The 16,621-nt window shown below is 34.7% G+C and overlaps 1 long non-coding RNA gene across 1 annotated transcript in view; it reads left to right on the top strand.

Annotated features, from left to right (window-relative positions):
• Positions 1-2,677: 2,677 nt before the first annotated feature.
• LOC110742904 overlaps positions 2,678-16,621 on the top strand; it is a 191,931-nt gene continuing 177,987 nt past the window's right edge. Inside the window, exon 1 of the long non-coding RNA XR_004183147.1 lies at positions 2,678-6,522. This is a non-coding gene — a long non-coding RNA (uncharacterized LOC110742904). The remainder of the gene's footprint in view (positions 6,523-16,621) is intronic.

The following is a 16,621-nucleotide window of genomic DNA, read 5'->3' as shown; positions in this document are numbered from 1 at the left end:
GGGTTTCACTGTGTTAGCCGGGATGGTCTCGATCTCCTGACCTCGTGATCCGCCCGTCTCGGCCTCCCAAAGTGCTGGGATTACAGGCTTGAGCCACCGTGCCCGGCTATTTATGTATATTTCATAAAAATAGTTTTAAGATTTTTAAATGCTTAGAATTAAAATCACTGGTGCCAGAATGGGAGTAGTAGTAAAAACCATTGATTCCTAGGGTCAGTGTCCTCCTGTGTGACCTTGAGCTGTTACTTGAACTCTCCATGACTAATTTCCTCATCTATAAAGTGCAAATAATAATTATTGTAATAATGTACATCACCTAAAATATTTTTGTTCATTTTTCACTTAGAATGCTTTTGAACTCATTTTTATCACTGGATAAACCATCTTAAGAGTTTTTTGGTACATACTCTGTACTCCCATTATCAGTTTATGAGGGTGGTCATTTTTCTGCATTCTCAGGCCAATATATAACATTGTCATTTACGTAAAAACATTTTAAATTTTGGAAATCTTGCAGGTATCTTTTTCTTTTAGCTTCTTTCTTCCTGAGTAAATTTTATGTTAACACACATTTACTGGGTCTTTAATGTTTTCTTTTGCAAATCTATTTACTATATATGCTCCACATACTTTCTATTGGAATACAGAATTTTTTCTTTTGATTGTGAGAACTCTTCGTGAAATAATAATATTGACCTTTTGTATGTAATTTATGTTGCCAATGTTTCCATCTTTTGTCATTTATCATTTTATTAAACATGTTATGATGTTTATGCATATTTTTGACTCAAATGTTAAAATTTGTATAGTAAAATTTTTAAATTATCTTCTCTTTTGTAATGATAGGCCTTCTTCAAATTAAGGTTATATAAAGATCTATGTATATTTTTCTCCTAACACATTTTAAACTTTCTATGTTGGAATAATTTTGACTTACAAAATGTTACAAAATAATATGAAGAATTCCCAGCCTCCTTGAATGTTAACATTTTGCTACACTTGCTTTATTTTTTCTATTTCAATTAGGCATGATTTCTAATGCTTTTATTGTCTGGCTTTTTTCATTAAAAATTTAATCTATATAGTTTATTTTCTTATATGGTATAAATTAGATGCCTTTTTCTTTTGCAATCATTAACAGCTTGTTCCAAAACTATCTTTAAATAATTCATCTCCAAATTTTCATGGCTACATTAACCAAATATAAAAATTGTATATTGTTTCGTATTTGTTCCAGGAGTTTGTGTTCTGATTTATCTATCTGACTATTTTGACAACAAAATTGCCCACTTTTAATTATTTTCATTCAGTAGAGTGCATCCCCTTATTGCTTATCTTCAGAATTATCTACACTATTCTTATATATTTAATCTGTGAAACAAATTTAGAATTATTTTTTCAGTTCCATTTATCCAAAAGAATATGCTATTAATGTTTTTATTAAAATTATATTAAATGAATACATAAATTTTGGGGAAATTTACATAGTGACATTATTGTATGTTCCTCTTCAGGAATGTGAATTAGGAATTTCCATTCAAATTATGAGGACTTCAGTCCCATATTTGGAAACAATTTGAAGTTCTGTTTTTACCCAATTCTGCAGAGGTTGGTCCAGAAGACTTCTCAGTGAAAGAAAATACTGAGTATTTCCTCCTTCTGCCTAGTCCTCAATCTCTCCTTCACATTTATATCTTTCCAGTCTGAATCCCACCCCTTTGTACTTCTAGCCAACTTGCTTGTTCTGGAAGATATCCAGTGTCTCTTCCCTCCCTTGTCTACTCTGTTGAAGAGAAGTATAACTTGAAGTTATTTGTTAAGGGTATGATTAATTTGTAAGTGACCTATTATGACATGACATAAAGAAAAACTCACTAAATATGACACATTATGTCATATATAGTTAGGAAATAACCAGGCTTTGACTTGACGGAGAAACACATAGCTTGATTAAGGTACTATTGTTTCCATGCTCAGTAAATTTAACAATTGTAAATTATTGCCAGTGAAACAATTAATTAATTTGGTCCAAACAATGAAATGTACCGACAACTAGTCTTCTTTTTTCATTCATTAGTAAGATTTGGAAATGTATGCTTTCTATATATTAAATTTATTGCACACATTAGAATTGGCTTTTAAAGGTTATTTATGAGTGTGTATGTGTGTTCTTTATCCCTAGAAGAACTATAAAATCTATCACAAGAGCTGTTCCCACTTGTTTACTTGTATTCTTCAATATTTGATACACACAAGACTCTCAGGAGATGCTGTGAATTACTACAACGTGGACTTGCTGTTCGTTCAGCTTCACAATTAAATCTGATTTCAAGGCTTGATGCAGATTGAAGTGTCAACTTCAGTGTACCCAGGATTTTGGTTTTATTCAGATACAATGAGACCAACAGGAGAATTTGCCACTGAAAAGATATTAGGGGCAGGACGTGGTGGTTCATGCCTATAATCCCAGCATTTTGGAAGGCCGAGGTGGGCAGATCACTTGTCAGGAGTTCGAGACCAGCCTAGCTAACATGGCAAAACGCCGTCGCTACTAAAAGTACAAATATTAGCCAGGCGTGGTGACACGTACCTGAAATCCCAGCTACTCAGGAGGCTGAGGCAGGAGAATCGCTTGAACCTGGGAGACAGAGGTGGCAGTGAGCCGAGTTCGTGCCACTTCACTCCAGCCTGGGTGACAGAGCAAGACTCCATCTCAAAAAAAACCAGAAAAGATATTAGGTTGGTGCAAAGGTAATTGCAGTATTGACAATGGTGAAAACTGCAGTTACCTTTGCACCAACCTAATAGTTTATTACTCACAGTTCCCAAGAGAAGAGAGGTAGACTGTACCATGCAGACCCATAGGAGAGAACACCAAGGCTGGTCATAGGCAGAGTGAAGGAAACTGCAAAAAAGGCTTTAGTAAGGTTCACAGGAAGGAATAGGAGAGATAGGCTAAGGAATCCAAGTTACCATTACCTCGTTTAAATAATTTTAGTGGGCTTTGGAGTATAGCATGGTTGTCTGATGCCTGAACCTTGGGCAATTAGGGTGAGGGTTGGTATCTCATGAGGGGGGTTTGGGCTTGAGATTAGTTCACATATCAATGACATGCTCCAGGGATGCTTTTTTGCTGTCTCTGGGAATTCACAAGCCTTGGTCTCAAGGCCCCAGATGTCAACACATCAGATACAGAAACTATTCAATAGAAAACATGGTTAATGCAGTTGGCAAACTGGAATTCTTTTTTTATGCATTTGCAGGCAATGCAATTTATATACAGATGAAGTTGTCAAGAACTCTAGACTCTGAAAATCTCCCTTACTGAAGGTTTCCCAACAGCAACTGTTCATTTACGTTAAGCATTCATCTCCAAGCTTCCCTTTAGTTGAAATATTTAGAAGTTGGAAATATTCTGGTAAAATTTAACTTATTAAGACTAATATCTTTGTGTGAGTTATTTGGTTACAGCTAGTTTTCTTTGTGAATTCCACAAGAATGGAGCTGAACTGAGAGCCACTTAAGAAGGCTGATAATAAAGAAAGACCCAGAGTAGGGATACTGAAGTTATATTTGGTTCTTTCACTATTCTTTAGAAAGTGTGCCTTCTTTTTAGAAGTGGTTTTATGCTGTGACATTAACTCTGGAATTTGCCTCCTACTGACAATGAAAATTAGAGAATTGCTTTTTACTTCTTGGTAGCAGTCATACTTTATTCAGGCTTGCATTTTCAGTGCTTTTGCACAATGACTGGTGTATATTGGGTGCACAGTATATCTTTTTGACTGAAGGACTAAATAAATACAAATAATATGGGCATCAGACTCAGGTATCTGTTCTCTAACACTTCACTAAGCAGTCTCTTTACAAATTGTCAGTCTCTACTAGCATTTCTTATGTGAAATCTCCTAGTTTCCATATTCTTATAGTTTGTTATGCTAAGTCAGAGAGTAGGGAACAGTGTGACTATTATAGTATCTTTGAGAATTTGAAAAGAGAGTAGTGATGTAGCACTATTTGACTCAGTTTGTAATTATTTTTCTTTTATAATAGAGCTGTGACCAAGGGAACAATAAAAAATATTAACTCTGTAATGCACCAAATAACAGCATGAAATGTGAAAGAGCAGTTATACAAGCAAAGAAATGAAGAATGAAAAGAATGCTCTCAGGTTCACTTATTAAACATTATTCTAACTATGCTTTTATTTAAATTTACAAAAAAAAATAGTCACAGAATTTGATGTGATATTGTGATTTTTTTACTCAGGTTTTTAGTTTCTGATGACTCACAGAAAAATAGACTTAAACCTTTTAGAGATTCAAACGTGAATGAGTAAGAGGAGAAAATTGTGATGGTTGGGGAATGAGCAAGTGAGGTAGAACTTTTTCTCCTATATTTCCACCTACTTTCAATTTTGGTCTGTCTCTGGGTTGTGAGCAGAGATCTCAGAAATAAAGAGATGGCACAAAAAAGATGGAAATGTTGTAACTTGGACTCAGTATTAACAAATATTGTGACTTGTACCTTTTGTCTTTGTTTTCTTCATTTTAAAAATTTTGGAACTGCATGAAATGCTCTCTGGTGTCCTTCATGGCTGGACTAGCCTATGTTTATACTATTCATCAGGTAAGTTAGTACCCTGAAAATGAATAGACTCATAAAACAATAAGGGAAAAGATTGAAGTTCCCATATAACACTGTGAAATACCTGGCTAGACTATGAAGCCAAACTGAAAAACAGTTCAAAAATTGTACCGTAAGATTTTAAGAAAAGGAAGGGAAAGGGAATGTGTACTTCATGCAAAGCTTCAGTTGCAAAATATTTTAAATCTTCAAGCTTGGTATGCATTACCTACTAAATTATAATTGTCTACAAAAATACATTTGAGATGAGTAAATGAAATATTTGTATTTATAATACTGAATAATAATACAGGTGCAAAAACATTTTAGTATTCTAGAAGTCAGGATCCAATCATTGAAGATGAGAAATTCTTGGGTCTTGTTTTAGGCAAGCAAATTATTTTAGCCTAACTTCTCCTGTTTCATGAGCAAGTGCCTGAAAATGTAGAGAAAAATACATTATTTCAACCTTTTTTACTTAGAACCATCCCCCTACCTCCCAACAAATATGAGGTCAGAATTGCCATAAATTTCTAAACTGGTGAAATTCCAATTAATGCTGTTTTATTTTTCAGTAGGCAGGTTCTAAATGATAAATGTTTCTGAGCTTAGGCCTAATATTTGAAAAAATCTGTTATATAAGCAGTCCAATGTGTGCCAGAAACTTACAAGGAAAAATAATTAAGTCAATGAAGTGAAAAAGAAAAATGAATTAGTAGAAAATAGGGGATACATAATGCATCAAAACATTCCCATATAGAAATGGATCATATATTACCTTGTCATATTTAAGCAGTTGTAAATATTTTAAAGGAGATCTCCTCTAGAATTTGTATAGGAACTTATGCTCTCTATAACAAAAGAAAACAACTGAGCACAAGAGATATAATTTTATGTTTATCTCTGTCTTTGTCCTCACTTAAAACAAATCACAGTTGAAGGAGAGGCAGCAAAGAAAAAACCTCCTAAAATGCAGAAGGCTTAAAGTTGGAAGCTAGGAAAAATAGCGGGAAAGGATACGACAAAAATATAATTAAAAAATAAATGTAAGACTTTGTGCTGTTAAGAATTCAAAGGACTTTCTGGAAAGCAAGAGTGAGAGCTTGTTACGACTGGAATGGGGTTTGATATTTTGGTGACTTTCAATTCAATGTCACATGGTAGAACAATGGCACCAACAGCTGATGTGTTTGGTTGTTTGGGTGTTGGTAATCCATACTTCTTTTCTCAGGAAAAAAGCACTTGATATTGGGAAAGGTTAATAATGTCCAATATCTTCTGAAGACAGTTTGGCTTGTTAAGCAGTTATGTGGACATTGAAAGAGAAGGTTAATGCTTACTGTTCCAGTTTCATTCTGAAGAAACAAGAGCCAACTCTGGGTTAGACAGGGGAAATTTACAAAGATTCTCTCATTTATTCCTGTCAACAATGGTATGATGTAGACTTTATCATTATTCGAGTTTTATGGATAAGAAAATTAAAACTTGATGAGGTTAAATAACTTATCTGATACAAATGCTATAGTTGGATCTGAACCCAGTGAAATTATTCCGGATCCCCAACATACTATCCTGTGTCAGATGCTGTGGGGAAAAAAGAAAAAGAAAAAACAAAACAAAACAAAACAAAACCTGCACTGGACATTTGTTAAAAATGGCAGAGAAGACTTTGTTTAAGGCTATTGCATTAAAGCTTAAGACTATTGCAATAGGGGAGAAAGATTGAACTCAGCTCTGAATACAATAGGGACATGTAAGGATTTATACCCAATGGGAAGAGTAAGAGAGTGAATGGAAAATTACTAATAGGAGCTTGGTTAAGTATAAAGGGTGGGTGAGGAGAGGAACTTAATTAGGCATCAAGGTGGAGGAAAGAGTTTGCCTGGAATATCAATGGTAGGTAGGATAATTGACAAACTATTTTATCAGGATTCTTTGCTGAAGTTGAGCTCAGCAGGTGAAGGAAAGGGAACAAGGATGAGGCCTGGTGAAAAAAAAAAAAAAAAAATTAAAGGAGCTTGGTTTGGTCAAGGAGAGAGTTTTTGTCAGAATTAGAGTTCAGAATGGGAAAACCACAAATATATAATTGTGGGGTTATTTTGAAGGAAAATTTGTTAAATTTGTACTTTCTGGTGTATGATAACAGGCTTTGGAAAACTCTGGGTCCTCATTTCCCCAGTGGTCCTTCTTGTCCTGATAAATTACTCATACTCGCAGGAAACCCTGACTTGTCAGTACTCATTTTGATATGCAAGAGGGACGTAAGGAGAAATAATGTGAAAATATTCTATTTTTTTCATTGCATAGTTTAATATTTATTTAATTTCAGTACAACCTAATTCTCTGGATTTTGTGTCTCTTTCACACTTTCCGCTCTCCTCCCTATGTAACTCAATTTGTTTTGTTTTTAGGCTGTTTTCCTTTTCAAAATAGAGAAAAAAGAAAATTTACTCTTGTTTTTTCTAAACGTAGAATCGTATTTTCAACTTTTTGAAATTATAATTAGGTTCTTAAAATGTTTAGTTATCCTGCTTTCTTAAAATGCAAATGCTATAGCAAAAGATAAACATATTCAACTATTTTAGGATATATACAACCTTAAGTTATCTGTGAAAGCCAGATGAGTTCTGGACACATTGGTATGCAAGAGCATGCCCCTGAGACTATTTGTTTTCTAAAGCTCCTTCACAGCATCCAGTCCTCAAACAACAAACATTCTTTTGCTATTGAAACTGGTTCAGAACAGAACAGAAAGAACAAGGCCTGCTGGTTGAAGCATTGGAGGTAAGCCGACCATTTGCTTCACAAAGCAAAGCTTCACCCTACCTCTTCAAGGCACTTTCATCTGAAAACTGGGTTTGGAACCAAGTAGAAACAAGCTCTCTCCAGTGGGATTCATCACTTCCTGATTTCAGATGGGCACAAACAATAGACTCTTGTATTTTCCAACTATTCACATTTTTAGTCAGGTCTGAAACTGAAGGTGTTCTTAAATAATGATGGCTTGTACACATTTCTTTTTCTCTAACTTGGGATTCAGATTCATACTTTCTCAGAGAAAAGTGATACTGTTTTTCAGGTCAGTTCACTCAAAGATGGTGCAAAATAATATGAGGAAAAAGTCCTTCATCATGAGACAGATAATTGGAAGCATACAGTCTCTACTGCTCCTTTCAATGCCCTATAATTTTTTTTTCTTGATTTCTAAAAGATGTAGATTTCTTTTCTGAGGATAGAGAGCTCTTTGGTTGTCCAAATGCTATTAAAATCAGATAATTTCATCTATGTGACTTTCAGCAAGTCATTTGTTTCCCATATTCTCATTTGTGTATAATTAACAAAGACTGCAATGGTTTACACCTACACACACTGGAAGTTTGAAAGTAGTGCTAATCATCAGTGTGACACTTTCATCTCTATTGCCCTTTAAGAATAGTCAGTCTCTTTTGAAATGGAAATAAAAAATACAAAGTAAAACCAAAGCTACAGACAAGTGCTGTTTTTGCCTCCAAATCTTCATAAATGTAAAACTCCATTATTGATCTGACTTATCATTTCAACAAATCCTGGGATGCTACAACCACAAATGTACGTTGCTCTTGCTCACAAGAGAGTCTGTTCAACTTTCCCTTCCTTAGCCACCTACTCATATGTGAAAGATATCTGTGGACAAAACACTAAAAGCATCATACTGACAATGTTTTGGGCCAGCTTATGCCAGAACACTCTTAAAGACCAATTTTATTTTCTTTGTAATGTAAGATCATGTAGGAACAATATTCTCCTATCTTTAAAAAAAGTTTTCTTAAAAGACAATAGTTAAAGAAGCACTAATATTACAGGTGGGTATTCACTTTTTTTTTTTTTTTTAAATCACATCCTATTAGAAATAAGAATTTAAAGACTGGGTCTAAAGCAGAAAGCAACCAGAGACAAAAAGAATGAAAATTATGAAGGACTGATGTACCAATTGTATAGGCAAGTAGAAATCTAAATATTTAGTAAGCATTTTATTAAATACTGTATAAGGTAGTACCTAAGTAAAAGACATATTTAATATCTTTGCAGACCTCTTATATTCCAGTCATTTATACAAGACAGAGGAAGTAAAAGCATAGTTTGATTTGTTATTAGTCCTGAGAAGCAGTTGAACCATAAACTAGAAATGTTCATTCTCTCTTTCTCCTTCTGTCTTAGCATCTATGCTCCAACACTTTCTATCCCTATCTTTACACTGTGTAGAAAGCTTATAAAGACCTACATTGACCCAGCAACAACTGGAAGACATAAAAAGGCTTTTTCTTTTTATAAGCAAAATCTTGATACAAAAACTTTATAGAAGAAAGAGAACAAATACACATTCTATTCCAAAAGGCCTTCTTTATGACAAGACTGAACATCATGTTGATGTTTGAATGCTGTAAATCATTAATAATGACCAATTCAAAACTATTTATGGTGAGTAGGGGTAAGGAAATAGTGTCACCATCTTCATAATTTTCCATCAGATGCCTCAAGCTTGAGAGATCTGTTATATTTGGAAGAAGCCTGGCCTGGCAATTTAAAAATGTAAATCCAAAATTTAACAAAACAAAACAAAAACTTCACCATTAAGCAGGCATTGCCTAAGTTTTAGTGGTTAAATAAATCACAACCCAAGAAGTGTCTTAGTTCTTGTATGAGGACATTTTTTAAAATGAGCATCATTGTTAATGATAAGTATCTAATAACATGCTATATTTGTTGAATAAATCCTGAAATTGAGTTTTATTTGGTATCTTTTAATTGCACAAATAATATATTTTGTTTGTGGCTGCTATAGAGAAAAAATTGAGTTTAACTCTAGTAATTTTTAATTTTTGTGGATATATAGTATGTGTATATATTTATTGGTTACACAAGATGTTTTCATACAGGCATGAAATGTCAAATAAGCACATCATAAAGACTGGGGTATCCATACCATCAAGCATTTATCCATTGAGTTGCAAACAATCCAATTACACTCTAAGTTATTTCAGAATGTACAGTTAAGTTATTGACTAGAGTCACCCTGTTGTGCTATCAAATGCGAATTAATGTCTTATTAATTATTTCTATTTTTTTGGACCCATTAACCATCCCTACCTTTCCACTAGCATCTACTACCCTTCCTAGCCTCTGGTAACTGTCCTTTTGCTCTCTATTACATGAGCTCAATCATTTTGATTTTTAGATCCCACCAATAAGTGAGAACATGAGATGTGTGTCTTTCTGTACCTGGCTTATTTTACTTAACGTAATGATTTCCATGTCTATGTCATTGGAAATTGTTCGGTCTTACTCTTTTTTGGGGTGTGGCTGAATAGTATTCCACTGTGTATATGTACCACATGTTCTTTATCCATTCCTCTGTTGAGGGACATTTAGGTTACTTTCGAATCTTGGCTATTGTAAACAGCGCTGCAACAAACATAGGAGTACAGATATCCCTTTGATATTCTGATTTCCTTTCTTTTCAGTATATACCCAGCAGTGGGATTGCTGGATCATATGGTAGCTCAATTTTTACTTTTTGAAGAGCCTACAAATTGTTCTCCATAGTGGTTGTACTAATTTACACTCCTACCAACAGTGTACAAGGAAGGGTTCCCTTTTCTCCACATCCTCGCTAGCACTTGTTATTGCCTGAGTTTTGAATAAAAGTTATTTTAAATGGGGTGAGATAATATCTCATTGTAATTTTGATTTGCATTTCTCCGATGATCAATGATGTTGAGCATCTTTTCATATACCTGTTTGCCATTTGTATGTCTTCTTTTGAGAAATGTTTATTCAAATCTTTTGCCCATCTTTTGATTGGATTTAAAAACTTTTTCCTACAGAGTTGCTTGAGTTTCATAGCTAGAGATCTTAGATTTAAGTCTCTAATCCATTTTTATTTGATTCTTGTAAATGGTGAGAGATAGGGGTCTAGTTTCATTCTTCTGCACATGGATATACAGTTTTCCCAGCACCATTTACTGAAGAGGCTGTGTTTTCCACATTATATGTTCTTGGCACCTTGTCAAAAATAAGTTCACTGTAGGTGTGTGGATTTGTTTCTAGGATCTCTATTCTGTTCTATTGGTCCATGTGTCTGTTTTCATGGTAGTACCATGCTGTTTTTGTTACTATAGCTCTGCAGTATAATTTAATGTCAGATAATGTGATTCTTCCAGTTTTTGTTTTTTGTTTTTTGTTTTTTTGCTTAGGTTTGCTGTGGCTATTCTGGGTCATTTGTGGTTCCATATAAATTTTAGGATTGTTTTTTATATTTCTGTGAAGAATGTCATCAGTATTTTGATAGAGATTGCATTGAATCTGTAGATTATTTTTGGTAGTATGGACATTTTAACAACATTGATTATTCCAATCCATGAACATGGAGTATTTTTCCATTTTTTTTTTGGTGTCCTCTTCAATTTCTTTCATAAGTGTTTTAAAGTTTTCATTATAAGAAATGATTCCCTTCTTTGCTTAATTTAATTCTTAGGTATTTAATTTTATGTGTGGCTATTACAAATTGAGTTACTTTTTAATTTTTTTCTCACATTGTTTACTATTGTCATATAGAAATGCCACTGATTTTTGTATGTTGATTTTGTATCCTGAAACTTTAATTAATTTGTTTATCTGTTCTAATAGTTTTCTTGTGGAGTCTTTAGGTTTTTTTCAAATCATATCATCTGCAAACAAGAATAATTTATTTGACTTCTTCCTTTTTAATTTGGATGCCCTTTATACCTTTCTCTTTTCTGATTACTCTAGTGAGGACATCTAGTATTATGTTGAATAACAGTGGTGACAGTGGGTATCCTTGTCATATTCTAGGTCTTAAAGGAAAGTCTTTCAGTTTTTTGCTATTTGGTATGATACTAGCTGTGGGTCTGTTGTATATAGCTTTTATTATGTTGAGGTATATTCCTTCTATACCCAAGTTTTTTAGGGATTTTATCATAGAGGTATGTTAAACTTTATCATATGCATTTTCAATATCAATTGAAATGCTCATATGGTTTTTATCCTTCATTCTGTTGATATGATGTATCACACTGATTGATTTGCATATGTTGAACCATCTTTACATACCAGGGATACATCCCACTTGGTCATGATGAATGATCTTTCTAATGCATTCTTGAATTTGGTTTGCTAGTATTTTGTTTATGATTTTTGCATTCATATTCATCAGAGATTTTGGCCTGCAGTTTTCTTTTTTTGATGTTTGTTTGTCTGGTTTTGGTATCAGGGTAATACTGGTATCTTAGAATGAGTTTGGAAGTATTTCCTCCTCCTATATTTTTTCAGAATAGTTTGAGTAGAATTAGTATTAGTTGTTTAAATGTTTGGTAGACTAGGGCTTTGATCTTGTTACTTGTTATTGGTCTGTTCAGATTTTGAATTTTTCATGGTTTAGTCTTGGTGGGTTATATGTATCTAAGAATTTGTTTGTTTATTTTAGATTTTCCAATTTATTGACATATAGTTGCTCATAATATCCAGTAATAATCCTTTGAATTTCTGCAGTATCAGTTGTAATGTCTTCTATTTTATTTCTGATTTTATTTATTTGGATCTTCTCTTTTTCTAAGCGTGACTAAAGGTTTGTCAATTTTGTTTAACTTTTCAAAAAACAACTTTTCATTTCATGTATTTTAAAATTTTACTTACTTCTGCTCTGATCTTTATTATTTGTTTTCTTCTACTAATTTTGGGTTTAGTTTGCTCTTGCTTTTCTAGTTCTTTAAGATGCATTGTTAGACTGCTTATCTGGAGTTTTTTCTCTTTTTAATGTAGACACTTGGAGCTATAAACTTCTCTCTTAGCACTGCTTTTCTTGTGTCCCATAGGTTTTGATATGTTGTGTTTCCATTATTAGTTGTTTCAATAAATTTTTCAATTTCATTCTTAATTTCATCATTGGCCCACTGGTCATTCAGGAGCATATTGTTTATTTCCATATATTTGTATAGTTTTCAAAATTCCTCTTGTTATTAACTTCTTGTTTTGTTCCATTGCAGTCAGAGAAGATACATGATATTACTTTATTTTAAAAAATATATTACGACGTGTTTTGTGACCTAAGATATATTCTATCCTTGAGAATGATCCCGTGTAGAGGAAAAGAATGTGCATTCTGAAGCTCTTGGGTGAAACGTTCTGTAAATATCTATTAGATCCATTTGATCTATAGTGCAGAATAGATCTGATGTTTCTTTGTTGATTTTCTGTGAAGAGGATCTGCCTATGCTGAAAGCGGGGTATTGATGTCTCCAGCTATTATTGTATTGGGACCTATCTCTCTCTTTAGCTCTAATAATATTTGCTTTATACATCTGGGTGCTCCAGTGTTGGTGGCATATATATTTAAAATTGTTATATCCTCTTGCTGTATTAGCCCCTTTATCATTATGTAGTGACCTACTTTGTCTCTTCTTACAGTTTTTGTCTTAAAATCTATTTTGCCTGATATAAGTACTGTGATTGTTGCTTTTTTTTGTTTACATTTGTATGGAATATCTTTTTCAATCTCTTTATTTTCAGTCTATGTGTGTCTTTATAGGTGAAGTGTGTTTCTTGTAGGCAACAGATCAAGGGTTCTCATTTTTTTCATCCGTTCAGCCATTATATGTCTTGATTGGGGCGTTTAGTCCATTTACATTCAATGTTGTTATTCATAGGTAAGAACTTACTCCTGCATTTTATTAGTTGTTTTCTGGTTGTTTTATAATCTTTCCTTCCTTCTTCCTTTCTTTCATCTCTTCCTCTAGTTAAGGTGATTTTTTTCTGGTGATATGACTTAGTCTTTTTTTTTTTTTTTTAATTTTTTGTGTATTCAGTGTATGTTTTTTTGTTTTGAGATTACCATGAGGCTTGTAAATACTATCTTACAGCCCATCATTTTAACCTGATAACAACACTATTTTCATAAACAAACAATAAAAATAACTAACAAAAACTCACCCTAACTTTCTCCTTCTGCTTTTTAATTTTTTGTTTTCTATTTATATCTTATTGTACTGTGTCTTGAAAAATTGTAGTTATTATTTTTAATTGGTTCATCATGTAGTCTTTCTACTTAGGATAAGAGTAGCTTACACACTACAGTTGCAGTATTATAATATTCTGTGTTTTTCTTTGTACTATTACCAGTACGTTCTGTACCTTCAGGTGATTATTTTTTGCTCATTAATGTTATTTTATTTCTGATTAAATTACTTTCTTCAGTATTCCTTGTAGGATGGGTTTGGTATTGTTGAAATCCCTCAGCTTTTGTCTGGGACAATCTTTATTTCCCTTTCATGTTTGAAGGATATTTTTGCCAGATATACTATTCTAGGGTAAAAGCTTTTTCTCCTTCAGTATTTTAAATATGTCATGCCACTCTCTCCTGGCCTTTAAGGTTTCCACTGAAAAGTCTGCTTCCAGATATATTGGAGCTCCATTGTATGTTATTTGTTTATTTTGTCTTGCTGCTTTTAGGATACTTTTCTTATCCTTGACCTATGGGAGTTTTATTATTAAATGTCTCAAGACAGTCTTCTTTGGGTTAAATCTGTTTGGTGGTCTATAACCTTCATGTGCTTGGATATTGATATCTTTCTTCAGTTTTGGGAAGTTCTCTTTTATTACCCTTTAAATAAACTTTCCATCCCTATCTCTTTCTCTATCTCCTTCTGAAGGCCAATAACTCTTAGAGTTGCCCCTTTTAGGCTATTTTCTAGATCCTATAGGCATTCTTTTTTTTTAGCTTTTTTTTTCTTTTGTTTCCTGTGATCGTGTTTTCAAATAGCCTGTCTTCATGCTCACTAATTCTTCTTCTGCTTGATTCAGTAACTTCTATTAAATGACTGTGATGCATTCTTCAGTATACCAGTTGCATTATTCAGCTCCAGAACTTCTGTTTGATTCTTTTTAATGATTTCGGTCTCTTTGTTAAATTTATCTGATAAAATTCTGAATCCCTTCTCTGTGTTATCTTGAATTTCTTTGAGTTTCTTCAACACAGCTATTTTGAATTATCTGTCTGAAATGTCATATGTCTCTACTTCTTCAGGATTAGTCCTTGGTGTCTTTCTTAGTTCATTTGGCGAGGTCATGTTTTCCTGATAGTGTGGATGCTAGAAGATGCTCTTCAGTGTCTGGATATTGAAGAGTTAGATGTTTATTTTAGTCTTCAGTGTCTGGGCTTATCTGCAGCCATCCTTCTTGGAAAGGCTTTTCAGATATATGAAAGGACTTATGTGTTGTGGTCTAAGCTGTTTCTTCCTTAGGGGAAACCCCAAAACCAATAATGTGATTATTGCAGACTCATAGAGGTACTGCCTTGATGGTCTTGGACAAGATCTGGGAAAACTTTCTGGATTACCAGGCAGAGACTCTTGTTTTCTTTCTTTACTTTCTCCAAAACATTTAGGTGACTCTCTGTTTTGAGTCACCTAAAGCTAGGGGCTGAGTGACACAAGCACCCCTGTGCCCACCACCACTATAACTGTGCTGGGTGAGACCTGAAGCCACCCCAGCACTGGATCTTGCCCAAGGCCTGCTGTAACCACTCCCTGGCTACTGCCTATGTTCACTGAAGGCCCTGGGGCTCCACAATTAGCAGGTGGCAAAGCCCGCCAAACCTGTGTCTTCCCCTTCAGGGTGGTAAGATTCCCCAGTCCCTGGGTGGTCCAGAAGTGCTGTTTGGGAGTCAGGGACTAGAGACAAAAACCTTAGAAGTCTACCTGATGTTCTATTGTATTGCAACTGAGCTAGCACTCAAACCACAAGGCACAGTCCTTCTCTTCCCTTTTCCAAAGGTAGAGGAGCCTCACCCTGTAGCCACCATCACCCCTGGCCATGAGAAGTACTGCCAGACTACCATCAATGCTTCCTTAAGGCCCAAGGTCTCTTAAGTCAGCTTGTGGTGAATGTTGCCTGGTCTGGGACTCACCCTTTAGGGCAATGGCCTCCTGTGTGGCCCAGAAAAGGTCCAGAAATGCTGTTCAAGTATCACGTATTGCAATCATGGACTCCAAGAGACTGCTTGGTGCTCTATCTGCCTGTGGTGGCATTGGTACCTAAGGTGCAAGGCAAAGTCCTTTTTACTTTTCCCTCTGCTTTTCTCAGGCAGAAGTACTTTTGCCCTATAGCCACCATCGCTGGTAATGTGCTGAATCTCACCTGAAGTCAGGAAGTCTCAGTGATTTACCAAGGCCCTTGATATAGCACCTGGGTGTCGCTGCTGGTTATTCAGGGCCCAAGGGCTTTTTAGTTAGCAGGTGATGAATGTTGGCAAAATTGGATCCTTTCCTTCAAGGCAGTAGGTTTCCTTCTGGTCCAGAGTGTGTCTAGAAATGTCATCTGGGAGCTAGGGTCTAGGAGAGGGCCTCATGACTCGGATCATCTTCCTATCCTGCTGTGGCATCCAAGATGCATGACAAAGCCATCCCACTGTTCCCTCTCCTCTGCTCAAGAGGAAGTCTTGTTTTCCTAACCCAACTCAGCTGAGTTCAATGCCTTACGGTTGCTGTGTTCTCCTCCCTCAGCACCAGGATATGCTGTCCACACATTGTGGCGTCCCTGATTCAAGATTGTTTTTTCTATCTCTTCAGTGGCTTTTTAGTGATATAAAGTTAAAACCAGGTACTATGAGTGCTCATCTGATTTTTCGTTCTTATGAAGGTTTTATTTTTCTGTGTAGATTGTTGTTAACTTGGTGTCTTTGTGGGGGGCTGATCCATGGAACTTTCTATTATGCCATCTTGCTCTGCCTCTGACAGTCTAATTCTAATAATTTACCTAAATTACCTTTTTTTGATTTTTCTTTTTTTTGAGACAGGGTCTTGCTCTGCAATCATAGCTCACCGTAATGTTGAACTCCTGAGTTGGTCCTTCCACCTTAGCATCCCAAGTAGCTGAAACTACAAACATATGCCACCATGCTCAGCTCACATCTTTCTCTTTTCTTTCTTTCTTTTCTTTCTCT

The sequence above is a fragment of the Papio anubis genome, chromosome 4, assembly GCF_008728515.1.
Source record: "Papio anubis isolate 15944 chromosome 4, Panubis1.0, whole genome shotgun sequence".
Lineage (NCBI taxonomy): Eukaryota > Metazoa > Chordata > Mammalia > Primates > Cercopithecidae > Papio > Papio anubis.
This window is presented reverse-complemented; position numbering and strand designations above follow the sequence as displayed.